Source organism: Anopheles cruzii, chromosome 3 (assembly GCF_943734635.1).
Source record: "Anopheles cruzii chromosome 3, idAnoCruzAS_RS32_06, whole genome shotgun sequence".
Taxonomy (NCBI): Eukaryota; Metazoa; Arthropoda; class Insecta; order Diptera; family Culicidae; genus Anopheles; species Anopheles cruzii.
This window is the reverse complement of record NC_069145.1, coordinates 40,216,575-40,229,674: the sequence shown is the minus strand read 5'-3', so window position 1 is coordinate 40,229,674 and position 13,100 is coordinate 40,216,575.

Here is a 13,100-nt window from a genome sequence, read left to right as displayed (position 1 = left end):
AAAGCTAAGCGAAAAAAAAATCAGTTTTTCAACTTTGATGATACAGCCAGAAAATGTTTCGAGTACTTTCGCCTAAACTAGGCATTACAATTAAAGTCTAGTTAATTTTAAACTATCTTTAGTAATCGTCCGTGGCCGCCAGGTTTATTTTAAGAAAACACTTCTATGCATCAGTGAAGGCACCTGGTCTCTATGTAGTCTATGAAATAGCCATACAAAACAAATGGTATTGACTTTATGAACTTTATGCCTTATCCATCATTTAGGTAAACTAGGTACAATTTCTATCTTGTATTCAAACAACAGAATATCCGCTTTGCAAGTGCTAAGTATACCTGTCTCAGAATATACTTTTGCATAGAATTTTTCCTTTGCATGCCTTTTTATGTGCAGTATGGTTAACTGAATATGTGTCACTTTTTGGGCATATGCATTTAAAGATAGTCGGTATAGTGAAAGAATATGTTCAGATCCTGATCGTGAATGGACTGTTCTTAAAGTAGATAAAGAAGACTTGGGAATATCTTGAAAATCATTAGTTGGCAGAAAGAAGTTAATTAGAAACATATTGTACAGATACATATAAAAAAACCGTTAGTGCTTTATAGTTGGTTTAAAGTACCTGCTACGGTACATAAAATATCGGCTCATCGGATATAATACTACAGACCCCTCGATCTGTCGATTCTTCCTAAAACCAAATATGTTCCCCTATCCAATACGAATTCCGTCCCATAGTGCGGCGATGAGCAGGAGATCTGATCGTGTACTGCGAGAGCCGCGTGAGTGAAAGAGTGCGGCGCGCGTGAGATGCGATCGAGAAAGCGATCGACGAAAACTGGAAATCTCCGTGTCGGTCGGACGCGCGTATGAATGGTGGTCGGCCGGGGCAGTGTGATTCGATCGATCGCGTTTTGGTTCCTTTTTCTACCGCAAAAGGCGTATGAATGGGTGCGAAGAGGCTGCTGAGCTTCAGCATTGGATTTGCTGCAACCGACTCCCTTGTTTGACGAAGGAACCCTGCATTCTCTTGCATCGTAACGTTTTACAGGTTCAGTGTTGAGAAGACACAAACTACACACCCTTCGCATCTTTCGTGCGTTTCTGATTTCTCTTCAGCCCGAGAGGTACGAGTAATGATTGCACATTATGGAAGTTACCGGTGGGATAATTGTTTGCTAATGCGCTGACGCGACGCGACGCGTGTTGATACTTTCTTCCCAAAGCAAACAACGACCGGATGGGAGGCAATCTCACTGAGCGCGTGAGAATAGGCCGCGCGCCGCCGTGTTTCGGTGAGTAAGTGATCGAGCAAACAAACGCGGCCCATAGAGTAACCCACCTGGGGGGAGACAAACAGTTTTCTTTTCCAGTGCGTAGGCCCTTTTTGGGGGGGGGTTTCAAATTCTTGGCATCCCGCCCGGCATCGAACGAACCGGCTGACCGACGAACCGCAGCGATGATGTGCCAAAGTTGATGAGCTCCAAAAAGGCACGAACCCGAATCGCACGCCGATCGCAACCGGATCCGAATCAGCATTTTGAATATTCATCGCCCATCGGCCATGTGTTCTGTCCGGTGTGTGACATTCGGTGACACTTTAGCTGAGCTCATCTGCATGAAAATGCGGGCCCAAGACCTTGGAGTGCAAAAATGAAGCGAACCGGCCGGTCAGCCACGGCACCAGGAAGCCACTACCGCCGACTAACTAGTTGGCCGGGTCGGGAAAGTGATGGATTAAATTTAAATACTTCCACAAAGGCGCAGGCCGCGGTGCGACGCATCAAATCGGAACGAAACCGTCGCTAATGCCCGCGGTGCCATGTTGTCGGCGATGGCTAGGCGATGACTTTCGTGTGTGCTCAAAGTCACCGAAGCGATCACGGCGATCCACGAGAAAATTGACTGTTTCGCTGAAGGGACTTGATGGAAAAAATGATTCCCTATTAAAGCAGGCGGAAGAAAATGCTGGCGTCCGCGATGGGCAAGAGTGTCCGCGGATATCGTGACGCGTGGTCCCCGAAATCGAAGGAACGGAAGACCCGATGTGTCCCCAATTTTCAGGTTCAAAACACCCCAAACAATTGCACCTAGTTTATGAAGGCGGCCTCGTATTTATTAGAGACCCCGGCCGGCGGGGGCAATGATTTTCCTTTTATCACCCACTTTCTTCGGTTCTAATTAGGGGGCGATCCCACCGGTTCGAAAGTGACGCCTGGTTTCGCTTTTGCGGGCGAGCAGAGGAAAACGGCGGCAGACCGGCGGCAGAATAAAGTCGCACCGGGTGCGACAATGACACCGAATCGAAAGTCAACAATGATCCCGGAGACGCCAAGATTTCACCGAGTAAAATATGCTGCCCCGCCGGCCCGGTGTTGTCACTTTTACCGCCACCGCGGGCGTTTGTTTGATTTCTAGCCAATTTTCCCACCACCATTTTCCACTGTGGCACTGTCGGGGACCATTTTCTCTCCGGTGACTGTGTTGGCACAATCAATTAGTTAGCCTGTTTAGGGGGTTTTGTTAATAAATCATGTACACAATATGATACAGCCACCGCGGCGTGGTCTTTCGGCTTTTCTCGGGGTTGCCACTGTTTTCTGTTTCCTCCCTCGGTGCGTGCCCCCATCGGAAGCTGGTGCTCGGGACCTCGGGTAATTGAATTCTGAGCTAAGTCACCGAAGCGCTCAAGTCCTGTCCGGAAACACGCCGTCACCCTCGCTTTTTCGCCATCCGATGGCAGTCAGGATCGACTCCCATCGCGGGATGATACATGCTATCAGCGGCGGCATTTTCCGCCGATGAGTAATGAGGGAAAAGCCGTTTAATGGCATTTAAAGTCCCCGGAGTCGACGTCGTCGTCGTCGTCGTTGGCGTGTTGTGCACCGAAAAATATACAACTTTCTTTCGCCGGTCGGCGAACGAGCTGCGCGCGAATCACGAATCCACGAGCGGCGACTCCCGAGACCCTGCGGCTGTCTGGCAGGAAGTGACATTTAGCAACATTCCATTGGCCCATCGGAACAGTGCCAGGCCAGGCTCCTTGAGGTCACCGGCGGCGGCGGCCTGGGAAGAGCCACGCGCGGATCATCTCGGCGTTAGCTGTTGTTTCCCCTCGGCTTCTTTTTTTTGGGGTTGGCGAACGTGTTCCATTGACGTCGATGCTGCGCAGTGGGGCCACCTGGCGAGCCTTGCGGTTTTTGTTTACCCGACGTTTCCCGGGCCCGGGCCATCTTTAGCGGCGGCACTATTAGCGGCTAGATGATGCACTTTCACCTAAATCAAAGCAGCGGCACAGCTTCATCATCGGGCATCATGGGTGGAGCGCCGTAGCCAAATGTAGGCAAATTTATGCTGCTCCGGTAGCTTATGAATGTTGCATCGGAGGGGGCAAATGCCAAATGCGGCATCGGTTTAGCACGAGCGATTCCCGTCGGTCAAGCTTGATGAGCCCGAAAGCGATGGTCAAGCCGACAACGTGTTGATGAACCGGATCCGCAATTTGGTAGCAGGCGAAACATCAGCGAAAGTGAAGAGTGAGGTGCGTTCCGAGAAGCCGTACGTGCGGTGGCCCTCACTGAACTTGATCTTGCCCATGGCAGGCATTCCCAGGATTCTTCGGGTTCTGATACTCGGTTTTTATCATCGCTCATACGCTCATTATGCTCCCGAGTGGCAACGTTAAGATCAACATAATAACACACCCCTGCAGGAAGCCCGTAAATGGTAACACGGTGTCCACTTTGGTTCACTTTCAACAGTCAGAGGCCCCCCTTGACAGAGTCCTTCAAGATCTGGACTGGAGCTACGTAGAGCGTACCGCCTGGCGCGTGTCCTTGGAAGCCCCCACCCCTTTCGGTGTGTGTGGAGCTTCAACCTTCCGAACTAGTTGAACTTGTCCTGCAAAACCTCGCCGGTGCACGCGTCGCAACGAGGTGCCACTGAACTGGTTCGCCGGCACAAAAAGTGGCCCCACCGCCTTGTCCCAAGAAGGACTTCGAGTGGCCGAAACGAAAGCACTGGCCGCCAGCGGCATGCGCTGATGGCTGAAAATTGTAGCCTCCACGGATCCGAAAGTGGATGCCCCGGTGAGGCTCGGTCCGCGCGGTGGACAGATGTTTATCGAGTACCATTACTCATAGCTCTCAGGTTGCTGTGTAGACTATCAGCGCGCCAATCGCGGCTGTCTCAGGTTTTTTTAACTCAATTGGAAATCAGATATTTGCGGCAATTACATTTGGAGTCAGTCTAGTCTGTCAGTAGTAGGGTAGCTCCAACAGTGTGGGACAATTTATGGCCGCCAGCCACCGCATGGTGTGCATGGTAGACAATTAGCTGCCTTTCGGGCTTTATCTTGAGCTGTCAGATTATTTTTGCATCATCCATCGAGTTTTTCGTCACTTCGAGTCCTTCGAGTTGTTCTATCCAATGAGTGTTGGGGCGAAATATGAGTTATCCATATTAAAGCATGATCCACTTAGAATCGGAAACAATTGAATTAGCTCTATCTCAGGGTTGGTTTGACTTAGGAAACATGTAAAGGTGTCACAATGAAGGTATTTTATTGTACTTTAAGAGAAAAATTGCATCAATTTATTTTGTTGGTTGTCCGATGAAATCGCGAACTTTCTGTGGAATGCGCGCCATTATTTTCTGCATAATCTTCTGGTTCTCCTCAGCGGCTAATTTAATCCAATTTCTCGCCATCTCTGCAGCATCCCGCATTACCTTCCCACTTTTCTTCAACTTCGTTTTCATTATTGCCCAATAACTTTCGATTGGGCGGAGTTCAGAGCAATTTGGTGGGTTGATATCCTTTGCGATGAAATCCACTTTATTGTCACGGTACCACTGAACTACCTCCTGCTGTAATGGCAGCTTGCCAAATGAGGCCAAAACTTAACCAGGTCTTTGTGTAACCGGGCCCTGTACATCGTCGTGTTTGTGATGAACACCTTGGTTTCTATCCACAGGTGCAAATACCTTGCCAGATCATTAGTTTCCGTGCAAGCTTTTATTGCGAATACAAATTTGAACTTGAAAGGGGACATCTCCCCGTGCCGTGGCGAGATCAAATTTTGGTCCAGGAAGCTGTCCAAAATCCTTTTTCATGTATGTTTCGTCGTCCATAAGCAAGCATTTACCTCAAATGCTTGCAATACCTTAAATGCTTTATTTTTTACCTAGTCAGAACCTTCTCGTACAACTTTCTAGTGCATCGCTAAAGCGACTAGGTTTTGCTTAAGTATCCTGTTTGGATGCTTACATGCAAGGAAAGAACGCAGTACCCTCTTCGTAGACAGATCCTCCGGACAGTACTTCTGCTGGCACCATATTTTTATTGCAATATCCCAACCCGAAAGTCCAGGATTTGCCTTGATTGATCTCAAAACCTTCGCATTCAGCTACCAGGCGTATGTTCCACTACGACGTCTACTCTGAATCTTTCGATCTACGGTATTGCGTTCTCGGAAACGGTGGAGCACAGCATATACAGTTGATTTTGCAATTTTTAAAGCAGACCACGGATGGGTTCTTGACGTGAGTGTGCTGAATTATGTTTCTTCTTTCGAGTTCCTGTAAGCAGAAGTTTCTATACACTTCGCGTACCAAGATGAAACTTTCAGCACTGAAAGTCGAATGTTTACTGAAGACATAACTGTCAGAACTGTCAAACTGAAATCTGACCACCAGAGGCGCTGCTTTTGAAAAACCTACAACTTTTCCCGATTCTAAGTGGACCATTCTTTATTTAGTGTTTTCTCATTCATAAAGAATTGGATTGAATTTGGTTCTGCTGCAAGTTACATTTGTGGTTCGTCCGTAGATCATCCCTCTACGTTGCGCCAATTTTTCAATCGATCAATGCGAAAGGCTTCAGTTCAAACCCTGTACGGCAAAGCTGTTGTTGCTAGTTTATGCATTTGTTTCATAAGATTCTGAACCGAACCGTTGCATGTGCTAACGAGGCTCGACCGAAAGTCGGTCAACATTAAAAGTCCTAATGCTCCAATGAAGGGCAATGAAAGGAACCGTACTGGAACCTACTTCTTCGGCAACTCCCGATTTTCCCATTTAACCCAATTAATCAATAGGCCAACCGGTATCGCCCAAACGCCGGTACCCAATTATCGCAAGTAACGCAAGAGGGTCCCGTAGAATCGGCTTCTAAGGCTCAGCCCCTTATGTATGATAATAGTTTCGTCAGTTTGGTTCCAGTGCACGACCAGGCCATAGCCGACGAGCAGCGATGCCACGCTTTCATTGATGATAAATCGACCATAACTCTTAACCCGATGCCCCATTAGCCCTTTTCCTTCCGGTATGTTTCATCGTCTTCCATGGGGCACCGGGAATGTACCGGAGCTTCGCTGGAGTTGCCCAGGTTTGGGTGAAGACATTTTAAGTCCGGGCACGATTCGGGTGTCCGGAACGCTGGCCCACCACCGCGAGTCAACAACAAATCGCTGGCGATATGTTCCCGCCAGATGGCCTTTCCGTGATAGTCATCTTCGTCCGGGTCTTCTGCGAGGAAGACGTGCTTTGCGTGCCTCTGGGTCGGCGGTCATGGCGATGACCAGAGGGCGAACACAATTTGGGTGGCTTTCGTTGGCAGAATTTGCCCCCCGACCGACTCGGTGGCGAAGGCACGCGCACCAGAGCGGCGCGGCGGAAGGACACCGGAGCCAGGAAGGAACTGTGCACGGGCACGGGCGCGTGTGGGAGGACTGGTGGCCCGCAAAGCAATAAACCAAAAGCTAAGTGAAGCTAATGGGACCCAATTAAGGGGTCCAACGGGTTCAGTGGATCAGCAGCCAGCCGCCGGGTTGTCTTCGGGATCGCGCCAGCGCTTGATGAAGCGATCACTCGCGTTGCCGGAATGCTACTCCTTATCCTAGTTCATCTCGGAGCAAAATTGTGGCCACATTCAGGTTAGCTTTATCCCGAGCGAGCCGTCTGCTGCCGGTGGCGCTGTTCTAGGACCAACACGGTTCAGTGGGGCTCTAGAACACAGCTTTGCTTTATGTTTTATGCCGCTCCATTTCCTGTGCCTAAAATTCATCGCCAGCCGGCTAACGGGATCGTGCCGTCCCGGGAGGATGTCCACGGCGCCCGCGAGAGGTCAACGCTGCCAACGGGAAAATGTCGAAAGTAATCATGTCATCACGTCGTGTCGTGCCCGTCGTGGTGGAAACCCAACTCCGAGGGCAACCGGGGGCTCCCATTTCATGCGCTCATCGCAGCCTAGCGACATTCACAGATGTGTGATCGGAACCCAATCGAAGTGATTAGATGGCGCTCGGTAACTGATGAGGTTGTGGCTAAAATCAGGCAGTCGTCTTTCGTCAGGCGTATCGTGTAATGGCCCGACGAGTTCGCCTTGAGGTGTCGAATGACAAAAAGTGGCAAAATCGGTGCGAACGAGTGTTTCACTTTCATCGCCGCATTTGAATGCCGTTTGCAACGGTGGATTTCCTTGGGCATTGATGACGTCTCTGGGCAGCACTCGTGTGTCAAGTGTCGGCTATTATTGAGCAAACGCGTTTGTAGGGTTATCATACGCCGCTGCTGCAACAGTTTCTTCACGGCTGGAGCAATATTTGCAACATCTTCGAACGATGCATCGGCGCTTTTTCGATAGATGCCTGATACGTCTGCAACACGGATCTGATTGTGTTAAACAATCAATTCGTTTGATAGGCAACGTTTCAGGCTTCACTAGTTCTCGGAGTTCCTTGCACACTTGTTAAAAGACAGCAATAAAAGCAGCAGAGCTCACTATGCTCTACTGCTACATATTTGGATCTACATCTGCATTTCAGAGGCTACAGTTAACTTCCATCTTAGGGTGTGCTTCCATCTACATTGGTATGGAACCGAGTTCGTTACGGGAACCGGGAAAAGGAGTAGTTTTTTTTAATTTGGAATCAGGAATTTCCAAGTTAGTTAAATGAATAAAGTTAGGTCTTAAAGAATTGGTCTACGGCAAAATGAAGGAACCCAGGACTAGGCATAACTGGGCATTTCGGAAATTAATTTCTGAAATAAAAAAGGAACTAATTATTTAGTACATTTCGAATAAATAAAGTTTACTAAGTAGCAGAACTCCTGCGGCCACTACTATTGTGAGTTTTGAATCGAAATTCTTTAAAGGTCTGTTTTGGACAATGCCTCATTTTTTTATTTCATAATACGGAACAACCCGAATCATACTTATCATCAGGTTTGCAATACTAATCTAAACTTGATGAACACTTCGGGTTGGGTAAATTGCCTATTTACATGGCCTTTAATAACATATGCTTTGTGAGCGTAGTATCTGCCTTATCAAATAAAAAGTAACTTCAAATAATTCAGAACATGTTCTTAAAATAAATTTACATCGCTGGCACAATGCAGTACAAATCCACGAAATAAGTACACTTGAACTACTAAATCATTTTCATATGTTTCTCTTAAATTGGATACATTATTCTTATCAATGGTGACGAGCTACCCATAAAAGTAAGATGAAAATTATTTGTGTCAGGGTTCGAACTCCTTGCTCATAACAAAATTAGTTGAATCAGCTATAGATCGCTATTGATTTGATAACAGAACCAAGTGACAATCGGAATGAGCTACGCCGAAAGGCATTTGCCTGTAATTCTTTCAATCCTATCCCTATCCTGTCCCATAGCTGTTGGACGATCTCGCCATTCACGGATTAGTTTTGAATATGCCGTTGACAGTACGATTGTTGATCAAACTTCACGAAGGTCCAAGCCACTTACTGCGGATTTATCTCCGGAAGTGGTCAAAACTTGTGTAACCGAAAGTCTATCAGAAATCAAAGCCAAGTGTCGTCTACGTTAACGGACTACAACCAATGTAGCTTGTAGGGCGTGTGTTGGTCGGCAGTTTAATCGCATTACGATTAAACTTAATCTTTCGCCACTCATTGCCAAACGCCATGCTAAACATGTACTGCAACAAGCCCAATCGATCCGTGTGAGGCTACTGAACCGAGCATAAAACGGTGCTGAAACATAACGATGCCGGCAGCACATTAGCGGGTCTTCGCGGGGCGCAAATCTGAAACAAAGCAAAAGGCGGTCAGATGGCATCGGCACCTGCGCAGCTCGCTCGGGATAAGGCAACAGAACTGGCCACCGGCCGGCCAGCTCAGCTGACATCGGGGCATCGGGGCTGAAACTAATGATTCATAATGCAGCCACGCCGCCACATGTGGAACGGTACCGGTTGCGGTACTGCGGGTCCCGAGCCCATCGGCAGAGGTTACAGAGGCAGCGCCTTATCGCTCCATTAAACCGGGGAGACTCGGGGGTCCCTGCGCTTCGGTGCATCAGCGATTCCGACGACTTCCCGGTATCGCCGGCGTTAAATGGGAAAATTAAAAGTGAAAATGTGTAAGGTGCGTTTTTTGCTTCGCCCGCCCTTTTCCGGAGGGCCGTGACCGCGTCCCGTGGGTTGGGCCCGGCAGAGCAATTCCATCGCGCCACCGTCGGCGTGTACCGTTGTCCGTTCGGTTCCGGAGGATTTGTTTCTTCGATCGCCTTCTCGCGAGGCGACCGACGGCTCCCAGATCGGATCTTCCCCGGGGGTGAAGGTGGCGCACGGAGGGAGGGTTCCGTTCGCTGTCGGCGCAGTCGCATGATAAATGTGGGGGCATTAATAATTCACCACTTCCTGGATGCGCTTCTGCCGAGAGTGCCGAGGGGCGCGCGTAATAATGGCCACGTCCAGCTCCGGCATGGCAAGCAGGGGTCAAGCCGAGGTCGGTCCGGGGTGGCACTGAAGCGGTGGCATTCCGATCCATTGCGCATTTGCTCCAGTGATCGTGTGAAACGGCCGCGGCCGCGCGAAAAGGAGGTGCCAATGCAACGGTCGGCGTGCATCATGCTGCACCTAATTCAATCAAGATCTCATTTGTTTGGTCCCTCGGTCCGAAGGAACCGGCCCGGCGTCCCGGCGTCCCGGCTGACCGACCCGAAACGCAATCGAGGTCAGCCGGCTCGCGAGTCCGGACCGGACTCGCCCTCGGGAGCAACCGCCCCGGCCCGGGCGATGCGCACCTTACATAACCGCGCCGACCATACACGGCCGCCGCCCGTGTTCGCCGGCTGCTCCCGGTGTCCGAACGAGGTGGCCTCCTTCTGGAACCGTTGCACGGAGGAACCCACGAACCGCTACGTCTCGGTCCCCCATGGTTCGGGTGAATCTTCGCCTCTCGCCTGGAAGAAGGCTGGATTCGCATCCCCCCTCCAACCCGTGCTACCGCACGGGATCCACTTGCGTGATCGCGACCTATGCTACGTTCGCCGCGGCTTCCCACATTCCTCAGCCTTGCGAGGCTCCCCCGGGGGTCGTGGGCTTCTCGCGAAACGCTCGCCAATCGGGCAGGCCCCCGCGGTCTATCGGGCGCTCTACTGACCATGATTCTGCACCAAGGAATGTACCTATCGCGCTCTCCTTCCCGCTCTCGTTCACACTCGTAATTGTATGGCCGCTTCCTGCTGCTTGCGTAGCGCCCGAACAGGGTGATGAATTTTTACTGTTTCGATAGCGCCGATTACGCTACAAACTAGTTTTGGGAAGCAAACGTCTGCAGTGCGGTGTAATATAGCGGTTTGGCTTAGTTCAAGAAATTTTGCATTCTGCAGAGGCCCGCGGAAGGACGGAACTCAGCAGATGACGCGATGTAGGATGTAGGATGTGGAGAGCTTCTTCAGTATACTTCTCATAGGGTGCTAAGCCTTGTTTCAGAAAACTGAGTGAGTGAATATTACGCATAGCTCAGAAGAGCATACCTGTGTACTGTCAATATACCTGGTGAATGAGTTGAAAATGTACGATCGATATTTTGGAGGCTGGGCAGCAAGGCTCTATGCAGTCCTTCGATTTGATGCATTCCTTATCACAGTGGACAGGGAAAAGAAGATCGCTCTTTTGAGACGTTGATTTTTAGTTTGAGGTTCTAAGAGCAAAATTACAACAATTAAATGACATTTATCAGCTTTTCACACTAATTTCCTTCGTTTTGCATGGCAATAAAGCAACTAGAGCAGATTTTGTTATTTGTGAGTAATAAAGGAATAAATTTTTACACGATTTCATATTCAAAATGCAAAATTAAGGCTGAGGAACGCACGGTCAAGAATTCACAGGACTTTATGCTGCTTCTCAGCTGTTTTTCTTCTATAAGTATTATTGAGGAAGATTGCACCGTAAAACAGGATAGTGCAGCAATTCACAAGCAGAAGTAGTCATGCAGTACATTTTGGTTGATGACATCAAGGTTTTAGGCTATTGACATCGTTGCCATCCATCCAAACCATTGAGAACATGTGACCATTCATGAACCTTTGAGTATGTAGAAAGACACCACTCAAATTAACAGAAACATTGAAACAATGTTTGAACAAAAACATTTTTCCGTTATCCACAGGATGGCCGTCATTTTTTCATTTTACTTTGAGCTTTAAAAGTAGTGTTACTTTACAAAAAATGAAGTAATTTGGGTTTTCAGCGTATTAAATTCGTATTTCGTTGCGGCAATCGCTACTTGTGCTTCTTCATTTGAAGAAAAAGTGGTCAAAGCATATCGTTTGGTGAACAGCTTATAGTAAACAGTGATTACATGTGAGAAGCGGTTTCGATAACTCAAATTTGGTGGTTTCGATCTGTAGAATAACGACCATCCTGATGCAGTGAAATGGATCGGAGTGTACTTGAAGTTATATTACACCATGACAATACAGCTTAAGTTGTGAAAAACGCAATAAAAACCCTTGAAAACGTTATCACTCCCTCTGTAATCTCCGGATCTGCCAACGTCAGATTGCCACCTTTATGCTTCAATGGGACATGCAGTTTCAGAGGAACCTTTTTCTGATTTTGAAGATGCCGAAAACTGGGTCGCCGAAACAAAAAAAAAGTTTAATTCGAAGGGATTCCACAATTTGGCCGAGAGATGGATGAAACGTGTAGCGTTAAGACGTTGATTACTTCTAATAAAAATATGTAGAGATTCCTTTACTGCATTTTCAAGTGTGTTCAATGTTTAAGTGTTTATGTTATGTGTTAACAACTAATTAGGACCGTTTCACCTTTGTTTTATTGGAACTTTGTTTATTTACCTCAATATGTGCCATTCTTATTTTGTTACCTTTCTACTTAAATTTCTTTATTGAAGCTGCGATTGCAAGCAGTTACATACCGTACGTACATTAAAGCTAACTCTCTTTTGGGCACTTCTTTGATACTATCTTGTTATAATGTGTTTATGCAGCATACATATATTTTCCTACTGATCGCCCGTTTGATTGGGTTTAAAATAAATGTATGAAAACTTATTCCAAGTTCCAAGTCGTTTCGTCGTTTTCTCGCTCAAGGTATCGCATTAAATGCGCCCTATCGTCAAGTAAAAATGCAAAACGAAACCCAATAAATGCGTTCGCTACACAGTGCGTAGTGTTTAGTGCTTGTTGCCCATCAATTTAAATATTCGCAGAACCATGGATAGGTGTGCCCTTTTTATTTCTGTTTAGATAGTTAACCACGCGCAGTGGATGCGGCTAGACTAGATCAAAAAGGTTGCTGTAAGGGTAAGTGACCATTAATTGGTTTGACCCCTGCTACGGCGGAGACCCAGAGGTTGCGCAACTGCATCATTAGCAGACAGGGACGCGCGTCCACGCAACTTGCGCTGGCCGGCGTAGGTCTTGGGTTCGAGTTTAGTTCAAACGATTTGCCCAGATTGATGTTGCGGTTTTTCCTTTTTGCTCCTTTTTTTCTGTTGTAGCTCCGCTGCTGCTGCTGCTTGGCCGCGCCGGGCCGGACCGGGCCGGACTGGGGCCGTCTATTTGTAGTCCGGGTGCAGTTTCATTAATCGTTCCACCTGTTTTTATGCACATCGGAGCGATTATCGACGGTCAGTTTGGCAGCCTGGCCGATGACCAGTTATTGATTGCTGTTTGCGTTGGCAAATGCCCGTCGGTCGTCGTCGTCGGCCCAGGTGGCGGGGGCCGGACTGCTCAGACCGCCGCCTGAAATGGTGGCGCTTTTCTCAACATTTGGTTACATCTTTTCGATACGTT